Below are 18,932 nucleotides of genomic sequence, written 5' to 3'. Positions count from 1 at the left end.
GGATTCGTTGAACTCCGCAGGCACAATGAACCGTAGCGATTCCAAAATGGGAACTATGTAAAGTTGAAAATATATTTATAAAATGCGCACAAAGGCAACACTGAAGAAATATTCTTGTGTTGAACAAAAAGTGCATGCAACATGCGCAAGGATAAAGCCGCACACGAGGTAACAGCGTGAATTAGTGTGCAGCGGTGTGGAAATTATACTTGTGTATGTGTATGTGTATATGGCTATGTGCGTTGCCGTCAAGGATGCACTTGAAGTGGTTCCACAGGCCTCAGACACTCAGTTGAGCGTTATTCTCTACCGTTCGGCGTGGCAAGCCGTTGCAGCAGCTCAGCCAAGTGCTGCTCGAAACGAAGGCAAGCGCGAGGCACATGACACAGCGTACGCAGATTATATTGGCTGTCAAATGAAATTTACTGTTGTTAGCTGCGCTATTTTGGGTAGTAGTTTTGGAATTTGAATCAATTTTGCAGTAGTGTTTAGTTGAAAAAATATGAAAAGATTTGTTTTTATCCATGTATATAAAGTGTAGTTTATTGCACTATTTTCAACTTAAGCGCGACTTGTTGAAAACGCATCCGCTTTTCATACCCATATTTCGACTGTTGGACGATAATTTAAACACCAGCTAAGGTGCTGATTGAAATTTAACCAACGGTTAATGTGTTGGTTAATAATTTTTTCACCACTTTTACAGGTATTTAACTAAAAGTTTCTTAGCTAAATTGAAATTTTTGGCTGAAATTGGAACTTTTTTAAAAAGTTGATATTTAACCATCGGTTAATTTGCTGGATATATATATTTTACAAGTATAAAATTAGAAGTTTCATGAATGTTTACTAAACATTTTGATGCGTGTTAAAATTTAACCATTGGTTAATGTGCCGGTTAAAGATTTTTACATCACTTTTACAGGTATTTAGTTAAAAGTTTCTTAGCTAAACTGAAATTTTTAGCTGAAATTGGAACTTTGTTAAAATAGTGCTAACATTTAACCCTCGGTTAAAGTGCCGGTTAAAATTTTTTAAAATATATTTTACAGGTATTTAATTAGAAGTTCGATAGCTAAAATTTTTAACCTTTTTGATCAGTGTTAAAATTTAACCATCGGTTAATGTGCCGGTTAAAGATTTTTGCATCACTTTTACAGGTATTTAACTAAAAGTTTCCTAGCTAAATTGAAATTTTTGGCTGAAATTGGAACTTTTTTAAAAAGTTGAAATTTAACCATCGGTTAATTTGCCGGTAATGCCTTTTTAAATAATTTCTTAAGGGGGGAACCTGCTTTAGGAGGCCTAAAAAAGGCAGTTTTTCGTGATTTTTTTAGGATAGAAAAAAACAAGCAAATGTAATGAAATTTTTACATCATTTTATTACGTTTTTAAACTTACAAAAAACATTTTTTAAAATTTAAAATATCGAAATACACCCCACTTTCATCTACTTTTGTGCACCACCGCGAAATTGAAGTGTCCAATTGGCGGGCAAAATGTCGGTCGCAATTTTTGTCTGAAACAAAAAAATCAAATGGATAATTAATTTTCATTAGTCCTTCTTCTATGTGAACCTAAAAAAAACCGAAAAAACGCGAAAATCAAAGTTTTTTTTAGATTTGAAAAAAAAAGTTGCATTTTTCACCAAAAAACCTAACTTCAATTTACTAAAAAAATAGTTTAGAATTTTGTTTTGAAGAACTTTTTAGGTTCACAGAGGAGGTAATAAGATACTGAATCTAATAAGCTTTGGTTTTATACGATTGGTTGAATACTTTTTTTGTAATTTTGCCCGTCAATTTTGGAAAATCCCAAAAATGAAAACTCGAGAAAACGCGCTCTATAGAGCGGCTGCAGCTGCCCGAACGCTCGTATACCTGCTCGGCGCCCGACTGCTTTTAGTGCTGTATCTTCGAAAATAATCCGAATTGTCTTTCCAAAATTGACAGACATATTCTTAGATATATTAGGAACAGATTTAAGCAATAAAAAAAAAATCGATTTTTTGAGCCTCCTAAAGCAGGCTCCCCCCTTAAGGTGTTTAATTGAAAGATCCATAGCTATATTAAAATTTTGAATGGAAGCGGAACTTTATTTTAGCGTTAAAATTTAACCGTCAGTTTATGTACTGGTTAAGGACTTATTAAACCACTTTAACAGTTATTTAAATTTTTGCGTGAAATTTTCTTCTGAGTTTTAAATTTTAACCGCCAGCTGTATATTTTTGTATCGCATAACTTCACAACAAAGACATGTAATTTGAATATTAATGTTCTTGAAGATCTTACAACTTTGTGAGAAACTCTTTTCAGAACAAAAATTCAGTCTGCAGGTTTTTCAATGAGCGTCGATGATCTGAGACTGGTTTGGAACGCAGTTAATGCGCCGTGAACTGTTATTTCACATAAGTAGAGTTCATATATCAGTGCGCCAGAATGTATGCTACATTTTTTCTAAATATAGAATAATACTTAAATTGTTAAGATTTCGAGATTTCCTTTAAATTTAGGTGCTTTTTGTATTTTAAAATGCTGACGAGAAATATACATAAGTTAATTTTTGTTTTCAGTTACTTTTTGCAGAATAAATATAATGCAAATACTAAACAACTTTTATATTCAAAAGTTCTCAAATAACAATTGTGAGTATTAAGAAGGATTCAAAAATAAACATTTTAAACTCCATATTTTAGTTATTTTTTAAATGTTTCTTAATCCTTTAATGTCCCTTATTTTACTTGTTAAGTAAATTTTTAAGTTATTTTAGATTAAAAAAAATACTTTTATTTTCTCTAGCTAAATCCATTATATTACTAGCACTATTATTTTTATAATTATATTATCGATTTTTATACTCATAAATAGAAAAAATTATGGTCTTTCCCTTAGCAACTTTAGATTGCCATGTTTTGTTGCCTACTTTCAGGCTATCTGCCTATGTATCTATTTATTCCTCACTCACACAGCTCATCACATACGCATACGTGATAGTAAACACAAACTGAGTTGTTGCTAGGCGCTGCCAAAAATTGCCAATAATATTAGATAGTTGTGAGAGTGTTCATTGTTCTCTCAATAACTTCAAAAGGGATTAGCTGCAGCAACTACAACTGCAATACCCTGCTACAAAAACAATAATACCAACAATAACAGCGTGCAAATGAAATTACTGCTGCTGTTTCTTTTTCAAAACCAAACCAAAAACCAAATTTCATCACCCTTCACAGGACTGTTGTGCCTGATATTTTCAGTTCAATTCTCATCTATCAGCTGTCATCATTTTTTGCAGGCCTAAATGTCTGTCTAGCAGCAGCACAGCCTGCCTGCTTGTTTTTTATTGCTACTTCTTTCTATACTTCCACCAGCTACGCGCTCTTCGTTTTTGCTGCAAATGCACGCATCCATTGCCTTGCCCCCGTCTTGGCTGTTTGCTTGGTCGGCGCTGCAGCCGGTGTCGGCTGTCGATGTCGGTGCATATAATGCTGCCCATTATACTAAGATTTCTCATGTATCAGGTTACTTTTGGCTGAAGACTGCGACAGGCGTAGGAGCTCACGCAAGCAAAGACTTCATTGAACTCATCTCATTGCTGAAGGTGTAAACTTCCATTTGCTAGCGGTTGTTGTAAATTATTTTTGTTGCTTTTGTTATAGTGGTTTTTGTCATTGTTGTACATCTTTGTTGTGAAGAGTTTTTTGTAGTTGTTGTTATAATTTTTGTTTTTGTTGTAGATTTTTGGTTTTTGTTGTTGTATATTTTTTGTTTTTGTTGTTGTATTTTTTGTTATTGTGGTTGTATATTTTTTTGTTTTTGTTGTTGTATATTTTTTGTTTTTCTTGTTGTATTTTTTGTTATTGTTGTTGTATATTTTTTTGTTTTTGTTGTTGTATTTTTTGTGTGTGTTGTTGTTGTTGTTGCATGCCCTGTGCGTTGCTGCGGAAACAAATGAATATGCAACCACACAGACTCACCACTGTGCATACACCCACACATACTCACTCCCTTTTGCTCTTAAATGAAATGTGAATAATAGCTAGCGTTTTGTGCCAGTGTTGTTGTTGTATAAGCCGCCGAATATTTGATAACATGCGCACAATTTCTGAGCCTGGCACTCCATCAGTTGCAACAGCACACATATACAAACATATGTATATGCATATGTCAGTCATCAGCGCCCTGCTGCGCTTTCGCCGTATTATACACACACACATGCTCACACATGTATACATTCTTGAATCGCCGTAGCCATGGCTGCCAATGAGGAAATACTTACCGCATCCACGTTGCCATGGCAGCGATTTTTCTTTGTCTCTTGGCGAATATTTTGCTTCGTTCTTCAACTTTATGGATGAATGCCTGTCTAACGGCTTCAGTCTGCACTCTTGTTGCAACACACACACACATACATGCACATACTTGGTTATACACGCATATTTCTCTTATGCACATTTAGTCATGTGTAAGCTGCCTTCATATTCATGTACATATGTATATATGTATGTATGTATAACGATTTATTCATATGTATATGTATGTTTGTAGTTGTAGTTGTTGCTTCCGTGCTTTTGAGTTTGCTTTATTGCATTTGGTTTTCCACTTTATATCTTCGCTTTTAACTTTTTCATTAAAATTTAGCTTTGGCTTTTATGCTACCTGTCGAAATGGTCTTCACCTTGTCCGCCGCACTGTCTGTCCGCATAGTTTCGCTGCATACATACCACCGTCTAGGTGTGTGTATGTATGCTGCGTGCCTGGGAAAATGCTCTTCCGATATGCATACATACACAAATACGTACGATCCCCGCCGCCGTTGCTGCAACTTCTACACTAATCACTATTGCACTTACATACATATGATGGTATGTGTCGTGAGATTTCCATTTCCATCATATACATACATACATATATACTTACAGTTAAATATACATGCATATCTCACATAACTTTTAAGCTTGCACGGTGCACGGTTGAGAGCAATTCTCTTAAGCAAGTCGTACAACAAAGAGAAGAATACTTCGATTCTGATGTAACTTATTTTATAGAAATCCCACACCTAAGTCGGGGCAAGTCTGAATAAGTAAGAGTTAAATCTACTAAAAATTCCAAAAGGATCACTGGAGTTTCTCAGTTATTTCTGTCGATTTCTTCTCTTCAATCAAGCAGATTTTTTGCAATAAATTGGTTACATGGGTTTCCTCGAGCAAAAAAATGGTTTAAAGGTTGAAACCAAATATCGCGAACTTTAATTTCAGGTATTACCAGATACCGTCCTCCATTGACAGCTACGTTCTCACCAGCATCACTTTCGTAGAAATATCGACCAATGATTTCACCAGCTCACAAAATACACCAAACCGTTGTTTTTTCTGGATGAAATGAGAGCTCTTGAATCTCTTCAGATTGCACTTCGTCCCAAATGCGGCAATTTTGCTTGTCTGCATACCCATTGAGCCAGAAATAGACCTCATCGCTGAACAAGATTTGTCTCGAAAACTTCGGATCTTCTTGGAACTTTTAAAGAGAGCGAAGCGATGTTGCTTGGGAAGGTCGAGCGGCTTCAGTTCTTGTACATGCTGTATTTTGTACGGTTCCAATTTAAGTTCTTGACATAAAATACGTCAAGTCGCTCCTGACGTAAGGAGCCGAATTGCTGTGAACGGCGCCGAATCGACCGTAGCCGCAGCTGAGAGTGTAGTTGCCACTGCTATATTTTCTTCGTCGAATATTATGCAAAAATGAATGCAAGATCTCAATACTTACATACTTGGTACTTACTTGGATTGGTATTTCAGCTGTGGCATCGGCATTTCATTTCTGCTTTACAGAATACAATATTGTCTCAACTATACCGAAGTAGACCGCACTTTTCAAAAAGCTTTCGAGGTCTTGGATGATTCGTAACTTTTGGTAAAAGTCAGAACCCGTGGGAACTCTAGTCAAACTATTCAAATCTAGCAGATTTAGTGTTCTTTATTCATAATTAAATGAAAACCCAAAGTTATTCGCCAGTTCCATTCCTGCTGACCATCTTCTCAATTAATAAACTTCACTTTTTCGTGATTCCACACACTAGGTAAATCATCACTAGCATTAGCACAACCTTTCTTAGCCATGTTTCGTTGTGTCTTCACTTCGTAATTAACTATCATTTCTACTGTTTCTTTTTCACAGACCTGCTGAGAGTTTGAAGAAGTTTCACTCTTGACTGCTTCTAGCCAATTTCATTTGTTTCACAGCGCTGTTTCTTTGAATGGACACAAGCCAGGCTACATATTGTATATATATAAGACTACATGAATTGTTTTGTAAATGTGTGTGTGTATATAAGTAAAAGAGGATTGCCACACACATTGAGTGAAAATTTGTGAAAAGTGCACTTGGCATGTCATTTGTCCTTTCACTTTGCCGCACAAAGGAAAAGTGCTAATATAAAGGGATATGATTTTGTCATGTGTTGCCTTTATACATAGTTGTTGTTACATATGTACATACATACAGTATTTGTGCATTTCTTGTAATCCTTGAGGAATTTGCGCAGACAAAGACTAAGCGGTGATGAACTGTTCTTGACACTTGAGTTTCGTTTTTGTTGTTTTCTTTTGAAATTGGCTGATTTGAAAGAGACATCGGGAAATCGTGGACGAGAGAATAAAGAAATGTAAGAGAATACGTTTAACAATTTATTGCCGTAAATAAAAATTTGATTATTGAGCTCTTGTGTACTTTGGTTCAGTTTGAAGTTTGAAATAATTTTAGTTTGGATCTTGGTATAAATAAAGTTCTTGAAAGAGACTTGCCGTTTTTCAAGTTTCGCAGTTTGATTTTTAATCAAATATTTTGTTCATTGGAGTCAGATTTAATTGATACTAAATGTTATTGTGTTACATAAGTTCGAATTTCTTAAAATTATTACATAATGAATATTCTTAACATCAGTTTTGAAAAAAACAATTCCGAGATAAACGCGTTTAAAGTTTCAGTTCCGGACGAACAAGTTGGGATGCCAAATCAACAAAATACCTATATTTCTGAATTTGAATTTTGAAAAATCAAGTAAACTATGAAAATTGAATGGTTAAACTTTGATAAGATAAAAATATATATTTTTTTTCAAAAAAATTAAAAAATATATATATTTTTATATTTTTGACTGGAAAACCCCCTTATGTTATCTTAGTAACGAATAATAATTGCGAAATTGATAAGCTCTTATTTACATGTAAAAGCAATAAAAAATTCAGGCAGTTGAATTCGATAAAAGCGAGTATATTGCTCACTAAAGTGGTATAACGGTTTTTTTGATTGCCACCAAGTTTTACTTTAAAGCTTTTAGACAAGTTTGCACATTATAAGTTGCTCAAATGAAAAATTGCTCTCTAAATATTATTGTACAAAAATTGAAATCTTAAATTGACAAAAAGAGTTTTTCTAGTTTTAATTCCATTTTCATCTTCATAAAGCTACTTTTCTTTATTTTCTGTTCCGTCAAATAGCTCAGTACTTTCAAACAATTAGTTCAATGCGAAGTCTCTTTGAACAGCTGGTATAAGGTGTTCGATTCGCAGCTCTCTAAGGTTTGGCGAATCGATGACAGCTTTTGATAGAGTTTCTCTTCTCTTCTTTATACCGTGAACTCGGTATCTTAAGTTTATCGCGATGTTTGTAGCACCCAGTAAAAAACGTCGCAGACTCTTCAATCGTATTTTGTCAATAGATGTCGTTGCAGTCGTATATCTCCAGTACTACGAACCACATTGTGTCATACAATATAGTGTTGGAAAGATGAGATTTTAAGCTTCATTTTACCAAACAAAAATTAAATTCAGAAAAGTTGAAAAAAAAGCTATAGCTGTTCAAATATGAGTGAAATTAATGAAGAAATTCGTTATATTTTGAAATTTTTGTATAAAAAAAAGAAGAATGCCACACAAGCCACTAATGAAATTTGTGAAGTTTACGGAAACGATGCTGTATCAGTTCGTGTGGCACAACAATGGTTCGCTCGCTTTCGTTCTGGAAATTTGGATGTGAAAAATACACCTCGCTCTGATCGACCTATCGTTGAAAAAGTCGATGAAATTATGAAAAAGATTGAACAGGACCGTCACATAAGCAGCCATGACATCGCTAAGGAACTTAACATTCATCATCAAACGGTTTTGAACCATTTAAAAAAGGTTGGATACAAAAATAAGCTCAATGTTTGTGTACCAAATGAATTGTCTGTGAAAAATTTAATGAACCGAAATAACATCTGCGATTTTTTGTTGAAACGAAATGAAATCGAACCATTTCTGAAGCGAATGGTAACAGGAGACGAAAAGTGGCTCAAATACGACAATAATGTGCGAAAACGAGCATGGTCCAAGCGTGGTGAAGCTCAACAAATGGTCGTAAAGCCAGGATTTACGCCTCGAAAGGTTATGCTGAATGTTTGGTGGAATTCTAAAGGAATCATCCACTATGAGCTACTCCAGCCTGGTCGAAGGATTGATTCTACATTTTACTGTCAACAACTGATGAGATTGATCGAAGAAAAACGACCAGAACTGTTCAAAAAAGGACTTCGTCTTCCATCAGAACAACGCTAGACCAGAGCGGACATCAGGACAACGCTAGAGAGAGCTTGGCTGGAAAGTTTTGATGCATCCACCATACCATGTTGCACTGACCTTTTCAATCCCTTAATGAAGTAAAGTTGGCTACAAGAGAAGCCTGTGAAAATTACTTGTCGCAGTTTTTCGCCGAGAAACCAGAAAAGTTTTACACTGATGGGATAATGTCTCTAGCGGAAAAATAGCAAAAATTATCGACCAAAATGGTACATATTTAGTGCATTAAAGTTCATTATAAATATAAAAAAAAATAAGTTGAAGCTTTTATTTAAATGATCACAAATTTCGCACACGGTTTTTTCAACCCACTATGGTATATAGCTGTCATACAAACTGAACGATCTAAATTAAGTTCTTGTATCGAAATTTTTTAATTGGACAAATTATTATATATTCAAATTTGGCATATTTGGCAACGCGACGATCACCGTTTCATATTTCAACATAATATTTTCAAAAATTCATGTAAGTGAATCCAATCCACCGACTTTTCTGTTACATGAATATTTTTAAAGGCATGTTGCAACATCCTTAATTGCCTGCGATCTGGCAAAAATATGCATATTTGTTTATTTAAAATGCCGGCAATGCACTTGTGGCAAGCAACGTTTGTCTATTTACCGAAGCATATTCGGTATTTAACATTTAATTTATGTTAGTGTAAACAAACGCTCAAATGCAACTGAAGACGACATGTGAAGGTCCCGAAGCGAGGCATTTTTCACGCACTTGTAATTGCATTGGCATCCCTTTTCAAATGCATTGTCAACAAAATAAATATGGGCTGTCAGCCGGGTTGACGGTTTGGTCGAATGCTTGCAATGCACACACACATACATAAATACATACATGCGTTCTTGTAGAAACGCGCTTCATTTGCTGCTGACCGACCGATTTATGTATGCATGCATTTGTGGTGACAGCAACAACAAGTCGTAAGCAAACATCATAAATCAGTGCGCAATTCCAGCTAATTTGCCGTCGACAAACATTAAATATGTGTGTGTTGGCATGTGTGATTGCGTGAGTGTGTGTATGTGTGTGACAATGTCATAAATGCCAAAGCAACTGTAAATATATTAAAAGCTGCGTGTGTCGAAGCTGATAGACTAACATGATGATATATATACATATAGATATCTGCACCTACCTGCATGAGCTCGTACAGACATACATACATGCATATACATATGTATGTATATTAATGACAAAAATCGTGTACGTACTTATGTTGCTGTCAAATGTACGTTTTGAACTGTTCACCACTGACACTGGAAATATCTGTGCCACATTTTGTTGCCAATGGCATACATACATACATACTACTATTCGAGGCACATTCGTGCGTAAGTATTGGCTCCAAAGTATTTGCGATGAGCACACTCGCTTGTTCGTTCCCTCGCTCGCTCGCAGTTCACTACACATTTGGGTCGCTCACACAAATTGCACGCATTGTTGGCAACGTTTTACTTTAATACCGTTATTAGATTGATATGCCAACAAATATGATATTTGAACTTCATACACATTTGCTCATGCATAAATCTGTTAGTGCTTGGAGACGGCTATAAAATCTGGCTAAATTATACATATCTGTGTTTGTATGTATTCGTGTGTGTGTGTGTGTGTATAGAAATAATTGCCTTCAAAAATACCTTCGCATGTTGCCATGTCATATGTTTGTTTTGCTTGCGCTTCCCACTGCTTTGGTGGTCAGCTAAGCGTAAATAAATCCAGCTCCACATCTTTTGTTTTACCCAAAAAGTTATTTTTAAGCCAGCTCTGGTCTGCCATTAAGGCACATTAAATGCCACAGAGACGCGCACAAACAGCCATACAAACATAGATACAAACTCATGCATACATACTTATATAACCAGCGTGACATTGTTGTTGCCTTGCCATTAATGCCCTCAATACTCGTTATTTGACGTAAAACAACAAAAGCTAATCTCCACACACGCACACACACACACTGTTTCGGACTAGCCCCCTCCTAACCACTCTTTTACCACTTTCCCCGACGACTCACTTGCCATTCAAAGTGAGTTCGAGTTCGTCGTTCGTTTATTTGCAGCCAACTTTAAGACCCCAAAAATAGAGCAAACTTTAATGGCCGCGCACTGTTAGCTCTACAAATAGCCGTAGCTGAAATTGTCTTGTCTGTTCGCCGCCATTTCACCGCTTCTTATGACTATAATTTCCAGCTAGCCGCCAGTGTGCGTGCGTTTGATGGCCACTTACGCGCTGTTTGGTCTCCAGTTCGTCAGCATAACGTCGGTTTTTATGTCTTATGCCATTTGTTTTACGTTTACTGCCCGCGTCGGTGATGTCTCTGGTGGCGTCTTGTAGCGGTTAAGAACCTTTTCCTTTACTATATCGACATTCGCACATTCGTCTTCAGCGTAGCATTCAACTACACCTCACAGCTAGTAAATTAAAGTGATCCCACTGGTGGTTGCTAATCAAAATCGTTAAACTTCTAGTATAACTGTGCATACGAATGGCTCAGTTGGTCGAGTAGAGAGTAGAGTTGCGGGCCTCAGGGTTGAAATTTTGTGTAAACTCTCTGATTCACATCTTGAACGATGGGAATTCTTAGTCTAAGTTCATATCTTCGTCTAAAGGTACAATCACGACATATCAGAAGCTTGAGTTTAATTCAATTAATTTTTCTTTTATTAAAGCGCCTTAACGATTTGTCAAAAATAGTAGATAGTCTGAACAGGTTTTAACTATCTATTAAAATTGGGGTAATTTAGTAAATATCTTCATAAACAACTTTAAAAATTTCTGTGAATCGGAAATAAATTGTTCGCACACTAAACTCCAAGTTTGTGAGCAGTGTTAATGCTGAACATTAAAATGGCCAATAAACTCGAGTTTATGATAATACTAAAAATCTCGCGTTTATTGACAAGGCGTTTGTTAAATGCAAGCTCGTTCTTTTTATCACCGTTTGAAAGTTAAAAAGCTTCTGCAATAAACTCCGCACGAGTATTAGAGTTTAGTGTTCTCATAGAGAAGGTTATCACAGCGAAGACAAGAAAAGATTCTGTATGAGAAAATATTAAATAATATTTCTTTCGGAAATAAAAAACTGTCAAAATAATCTTGATCAAATACACGCTAATGTGACGACATCAAACAAGTGCAGATGAGTTTAAAAAGACTAGTCTTCGATTAAGTAAGTAATAACCTAACTTTGTCTAAGTAAGTTAGGTTAAGTTCTATGACTAATCCTCAAGATTGGAATCGCACTAAGACTATTATATAATAAAAAAATATAACTCTTATTTCCGATCTCATCAGTCGACAAAGCTGCTTCAGGTGAATAAAAAATCTGCTTAGGCGGTTAATTTCTATTCCCACCCATTTGGAGGGATATCTGAGAGTAAGAGCTTCGAAGTGCTTAAGTCTTGATCTGGCAAAGGCTGGACAATCAAGAAGAAAGTGTCGAAATATTTCTGCCTTATCTTCTGCCGAACCGCCTCCACAGCTGCCAAGCGTTAAGATTATAAACTTTACAGCGTTTGACGGCGGATACTAGATAAAACTACCACAGCTTGGGAGACCTCTTATTGGACCACTTAAAATCGACCTTGTTTTGAAAAGGATCATACGACAGCGAAAGAACTGATGGTAGCCCAGTGCTGGCCCAGCTCCCACGAAGTTCAGCTCTGCAGTAGTAGAACACAAAAAGAGCGCGTAGCAACGACCCGTTCCCACTCTATTGATAACGAGGCTAGAGTGGCACCTCGTCAGCTTTGCTTTGTTACCTGCGACTCCGCTGTGACCTGGTATCCATAATAGTCTCATCATAATCTGATTCGGTAACACCAATAGCGAGGTTAGGTTTCACAACGATTGGGTCTACGTAACCGGAACGGACTCCGATTTGTATCCGGCCATAGACTGTTAACTCGTGTTGTTCTGCCGCTACTACAGTAGCAGGTTAGGCATTCCTTAGCCAGGCTTGAACGGTTAGTCGGTTAGTGAGGTAGGTTTGTCGTGGTCTACCTCTATATTTATCAATCTCCTAATCTAAATTTACCACATAGTTGAATGATTTTCGTTTCTGTATACTAAAAAACAGACTCTATAAAAATTTCAAGTAAATCGATTCAGTAGAACCTGAGAAATCGTGGGTATCGTTCCGAAAAAATCAGTTTTGAGAAAAACGCGTTTAAAGTTTAGGAGACAATTCTAGTGAACACGGACGCCACGTCACAAATCGGCTGTATCTCCGAAATAAGTCGAATTTTGAAAAATCCTTCCAAGGTCATATTTTTGAAAGTCTACACTTTCAAGATATGCAAAAAAAAATTGATTTTTTCAAAATCCTAGACAAGAATATCCCCTTAACAGGTCTCTACATCCAATCAGGCATAGTATATGCTTTCTTCATAATTTTAAGAGGTTTAGCTACACATAACCCTGCCATAACTACTCTTCTCTCACAATCATTTAATTAACATTTTTTCATTTCTTCCCACCTCAGACTTTGAGCATAAGTATGTGTATGTATGCATATCCGCTTTTTATGATTTTTTCGGGGAGTTCCATCAGCATTTAATTACACTTAATTTGCCACACAAAAACAAACGGCAATTCATCTAAAGAAACCCAAAAAAACGGACCAAAAGGAAAATTAGTCAAATTGCTAACACTTGTACGAACTTGATTAAGCTTCGTATTTATTGTAGGTACATATGAACACTATTTGTTTTTTGTTTTGTTGTTCATTTCGGGGCCGATGACCTACGGTAATGTGAGCGCAACATAAGCGAAGTGTCAGTTCGGAGCAAACCGGCACACGAAGGATGACCAAAAGGCAGCGCTGCTGTGCCTTTGATTACTCGCTGATAATGGTTCGCTGGTTCGCCGGGTATGCTGGCATTAGCCATAAGGTCATTGGATACAACAACGCCTATCGCACGACGAAATCATCCGATATCTTGCTGTGCATTAACTTGTTTGCCATTTCATCAGCTGTTTGCCAAATGTTGACCGCCAGCGAACGCGTAATCGGGCGAATTTTTGCGATTGTGTGCTGTGATTAATGAAACAGTTGCCGTTGCGCAATAGAGTGTGAGCTGCGGCTGGCGTTGCAATAAAACAAGATATGCCCATTTTGTGAATATTTCGGCAATCGCGCACTGAATTCTGCTTTCTATTTTATCATCTCGTTCTTTTGTTGTTGCTGTTTTTGCCATTGCTCCATTTGCGTGCCTTGCACGTTCGCATGCAACGCTGTGGCATAATTTAATAGCACGCACGAGATTTATTCTTGCGATTCAACGTGCCACAACGTACAACAATTCAAGTGCTATTATCTCATTCCCTTTGCTGGGCTTCCGAAAGTGCTTCAATGTGGTCAATTATTTGGTTTTAGTTGTGATTATTTATTTCATATCTATTTGCTTTTATGACATACTATATTATTAGGATGGGTAAAAAAAATCGAATACTTTTATATTTTTTGTTCGCTTATTACTCTGAAAATAGGTCCTTAGACTGTGCTAAGAAAATCTCTCCAAGTTTTAGCTCTTAATTGTAACGGAAACGTCCTTCGCCTTGCAGTTTTGTATTTTTTTTTTTTTTTGGTATTATGAGCAAGAAGACTTCATAGCGCTCTTCCAATGACTTGAAAAAATGTCTCGTTTCATACGTTTTGTACGAAATTGAATGTTCTACAAAATGATCTCTGATTTTTTCGTAGACCTAACCTTTTAAAAGTTATTAACGGTTGAAGTGTGGCAATTTTTTCATTAAAAAAAAATCTTTTTAAACTTTGTCATTTTGTTGGAAATTTACTGCTCTACAAAGCTGGTCTGTGTGATCTTTCGACTAAGTTAAGCTTTTATGAAATATCGCTGGCCAAACATGTGTGAAAAAGAAACAGAAAAATATAAAAGATTGCTTATCAATGCTAAACGCCTAAATGTAGGCATACATAATATCAAACCAAATCATTAAGCGCCTCCCGGAATATGAATATTTGACCTAAAAAATTTATCATTTATAACAAGAAATATAAATATTAATTTGTTTTTGTTTTTCTCTATTTGCAGGTAAATTTATGCATATTTTCTATCATCGGTGACTATACAATTTGTAAGTTAAAAAATATTTAAAATTTTGCGTTATTGGTTCCCAACAAGAACAAATTTAGATCTGCAGAGGCTCAAGAGAGAGAGAGAAAATTTATGGTTACTATTGATCGATTAAAAGTGTACAGGTGACACATTTATGGAAATAGGTCCGGATTGACTGTAAAGAAGCATACACGACGACGATGACGAATTGACATGACTTTCAGGAAATATTTCAATAATTCAATAAATTATAGCATACCAAAAGGTTTAAAAAACACACACTTGAAAATTAATTGGGTTTTTGTTTATATCCACTGTTATCTAAGCATAAATATCAACTAGTTAAGTAGCATAAAGTAAACGGAGAGGATCGTGAGATCTTACACCTGTAAAGTGTTTTGTAGATTCGGTGCGACCTTGGTTAATGTATGTTTACAAAACACGCATATACATGCTGACAAAAAGCTATCCGGAAATTGTAATTGGGTAAATGATATTTCAAAAAATGTATTTCGCTAAGTTGGTAGGACTGTCCTTAACTACTATGCCAAATATGAGCGCGGTCTGTCAACCATTTTGTTTACAGCAGCAGCTTAAGTCGGCACACCTCAGTAGTGCTTTGTCTCAAATTTTGCATTTCTAACCAAATTTCGTGTGCGGAATCGATGCGAATGTTGGAAAGAGCTTACGGTGATTTAGTTTTATCAAAAACAAAAGCCTACGAGTGGTACAAAGCCTTCAAAGACAGTCGAGAGATCGTTGAAGACATGCCTCGTTCTGGACGACCTTCGACCTCTTCAACTGATGGAAGTATTAAAAAAGGTGCTTAGAAGTCGTCAGACAAGTGTTAAAGTGATGGCAAGACAGTTCGACAGCTCTCACGAATCCGTTTGAATGATCTTGGTGAATACTTTGGGTTATAACTGTCGATGAGTCATGGATATATGAGAATGGATATATGAGAATCGGAATGGGAAGGAAAAAACGAGCCGAAACCAAAAAAAAACACGCAAAAGACGATCAAAATTCAAGGTGATCATGAATTTGTTCCGGAAAGACAGACGGTTAATAGGAGTTCTATTTGACCGTATTGAGGCGTTTGAGTGAGAACATCCGTTGAAAACGATATGATAATGCACCATCGTATCGAGCCGCGATTATGAATTTAAAGCCAAAAACGCAAAGAACACCAAAGATCAACCATGGAATTCACCAGATTTGGCTCCGTGTGATATTTTATTGTTCCCCAAACTGAAATTGCCGCTCCTCGGCGCTCTTCAGTCGATCGAAGATATAAAACAAAATTCGCTGTAGACGATGCCAAAAATTGTTTATGAAAAGTGTTTCGAGGACTGGAAAAGTCGTTGGCTTAACACATCTGGTGGGGATTACCTTGAAGGCGACAAAATAAATATTGATGAATAATTGAATATTTTGCAGTTTAGTTACAATTTCCAGATATTTTTTTCTAACAATATATATAGAGATACATATATGTATGAACAGACACGAATATTAAAAGATTCAAATATTAAATTTGATAAAAAGTAAATGTGTTTTTTCTGAAATCTTCAAAACATTTTTTCCCATTTAGCTTTAAATATTCCTTTTGTAATTATCCTACCACATTAACCATTATAAAACGCATTTCGATTTCCTTTATTTGTTTTCCACACCATTTATTCACCGCACCACAAATTGGTCTTCAAATCACCACAAAAAGTAAAAGGAAAAAAGTGCCCACAACTTCCAAATTGTTACAACATAAGACCGACCACTTAATTTTATGCACAGGAATAACAAACAATTTACATTTCTTCTTCATTGACATCCGCGCTGCCCGCTCCGTTGCAAACTGTGCGCACATTAATGCATAAAATTAATGCACAATCGAGAGCAGTTTCGTTATTTCACACTTGAGTTGCAAAGTTTTGTAGTGCACTTGAGGGACTACTATTTTTCAACTGTTATGTTGTTATTATTGTTGTTTTGTATGCTTTTCGCTTCGACAATTTCGCACCCTGTGCTCTGCGACGAGCCTCGTGGGTATAGCACCACTGAAGAGGCGCGAAGCAGGCGGGAGGGGTGGAGGAGGCATAGCCAACTATTGTGAGTGGCGAGCTACAAGTGGTGTGAATTAAAAGCCAAAGCCGCACGTAATCCCACCAACACGCACACACACATACACCCATACACAAAAAATAAGTGTTTTTGACTGATAAAAGGAAGAGCGGCGCAATGGCCCACATGAAAGCAAAGTGCAGTGGGAAAAAAAGTTGGGTATATCCTAAAAGGAAATGCGACGCAAGTTTGCCAACAACAATAACAACAAAAATATTCTAAAGAAACATCATACAAGAACAAAAGCAAGAGGCATTGCCAAAGAAACAGACAGATTGGCGGCGTCCATAGATATGTTTGCATGTATTAATACGGCTGCAAGCATTTATAATGTAATACCATACAACAACAATAATCATTCATTCATTCATTCAGTGACTTCGGCTTTTTGCTGCTGGCAAAGCTTCGCACTCAAAGCGCCCGAATGGTGAGCAAAAAATAAACAGCTTGCATACATATATTCATACAAATTTTATGTGTGTGTAGGTGTTTGTAACTGTGTGGGTGTAGGCAGCGCTGCTGATGTCTGTTTAGAGCAGAGCGCTTTGTGGGCCGCCTTGTAAATACTGCATATGCTCCGGATACTATTAGCACTAACTGAATAGTTATTATTGCTGTTGTTGCTGTTGTTTTTGTAATGGAAATAGCAGCAAATCCTATCCTATTCCACAAACAAATCTACAATAAATGCCCGTTTTGTGTGCGCAAATAGTGCGAACACAGCAACAACACGAGCTCCTAGCGGCTGTCATAGTTCGCGTTGTTGTTGCTGTTGTGGAAGTAGCGTTGTTGTTGTTTGCCAGCGTATTGCGGTTGATAACTTCCGCCAGTGGTGGCACACACACTTGACGCTTCCAGCCCATAAGCAAGCAACCATTGAGCCGCCATCGCGTTTAAACCAAACGTAACGGGGCACTTTTTCACACACTCACGTGGATTTATGGTGGCTAACAGGCTGTTGGCGCGGCATTCAGTTGGCTAGTACTTAGTTCTTTCATTTATTTGTTTATCATATTTTGAAGTGTTAACTAGGAAGCTTCAAAAGGCACTTCAAACGCGCACAAACAATTTGTGTCTATGCCCACCATCTATGTGGGTGTGTGTGTAGGCAATATAACTGATTCCCTGTGGTATGTCTATCAGTTTAATTACAAGCCTTGCGCTTGGCCAAACATTACAACGCCTTTGTCGCTCTCACACACCAACACTTGATGCACAACTCGCTTCAATCTTCTTAGCACTTGCACACGTGTCTGTCTACTTGACACACATACATACATACTTATGTGCGTCGAGATGTCGCACTGATTCGCACATGTTTTGTATACTCTTGCAACATGTTGCTACAGAGTATAATAGTTTTGTACACCTAACGGTTGTGGGTAATAAGTGGGCGTGGCCCCTCACGCTAATAGTTTTAAGTTACATATCTACTAGACCACTAATGCTAGCACAATCAAATTAAATATTGTAATAACTATTACCGACAGTGTGAATATGGATGAAATCGGTATATATATAACGGTACTGTTAAAAACTACTAAAAGCGCGATAAATCAATAACTAGATACATAAAATTTTACGCCCGAGATGGTATGAAAGGGCATTATACATACATACGTGCCGGTGTAAAAACTGTACGATGGGCATGGCACCGCCCACTATTAGGTAATATCACATATCTCAGAATTTGCTCGACCGATTTTAACCAAATTCGGTACGTAACATTCTCCTAACATTATTATGTCACAGTGTGAAAATGGGCGAAATCGGTTTGCAACCACGCCTACTTACCATGTAACACAATTTTAAGTTCCATTTCCATTCCAGTGTAGAAATAAAGAAGCAATTCATATAACGGCACAAAAATTTTCAGAAATAATACCTTTAGCGCATGCCAATTTATGACCATAAATTGTCCAAATGCAAAAAAAACTGTTCAAACCCCCAGGTACTAGGTACCGAATATTTTGACCCCAATACCTATAGTTGCGTTTTTACGACAAATATCGGTCAATGTGTGGGATATAAAATTAAAATTCACGAATAATCTTTCTCCCACTATGGTATGTTTTTGTGTCGAAAATGGGTTGAAT

The 18,932-nt window shown here is 36.6% G+C and overlaps 1 protein-coding gene across 1 annotated transcript in view; it reads left to right on the top strand.

Moving 5' to 3' along the window:
* The window catches only part of LOC120767000 (mucin-5AC), a 105,347-nt gene that overhangs the window by 33,666 nt on the left and 52,749 nt on the right, over nucleotides 1–18,932 (top strand). The gene's annotated exons all lie outside the window — the stretch shown is intronic.

The sequence above is a fragment of the Bactrocera tryoni genome, chromosome 1, assembly GCF_016617805.1.
Source record: "Bactrocera tryoni isolate S06 chromosome 1, CSIRO_BtryS06_freeze2, whole genome shotgun sequence".
Classification (NCBI taxonomy): Eukaryota; Metazoa; Arthropoda; class Insecta; order Diptera; family Tephritidae; genus Bactrocera; species Bactrocera tryoni.
The sequence above is the reverse complement of the archived record's forward strand: the minus strand, read 5'-3'. Positions and strand labels throughout refer to the sequence as shown.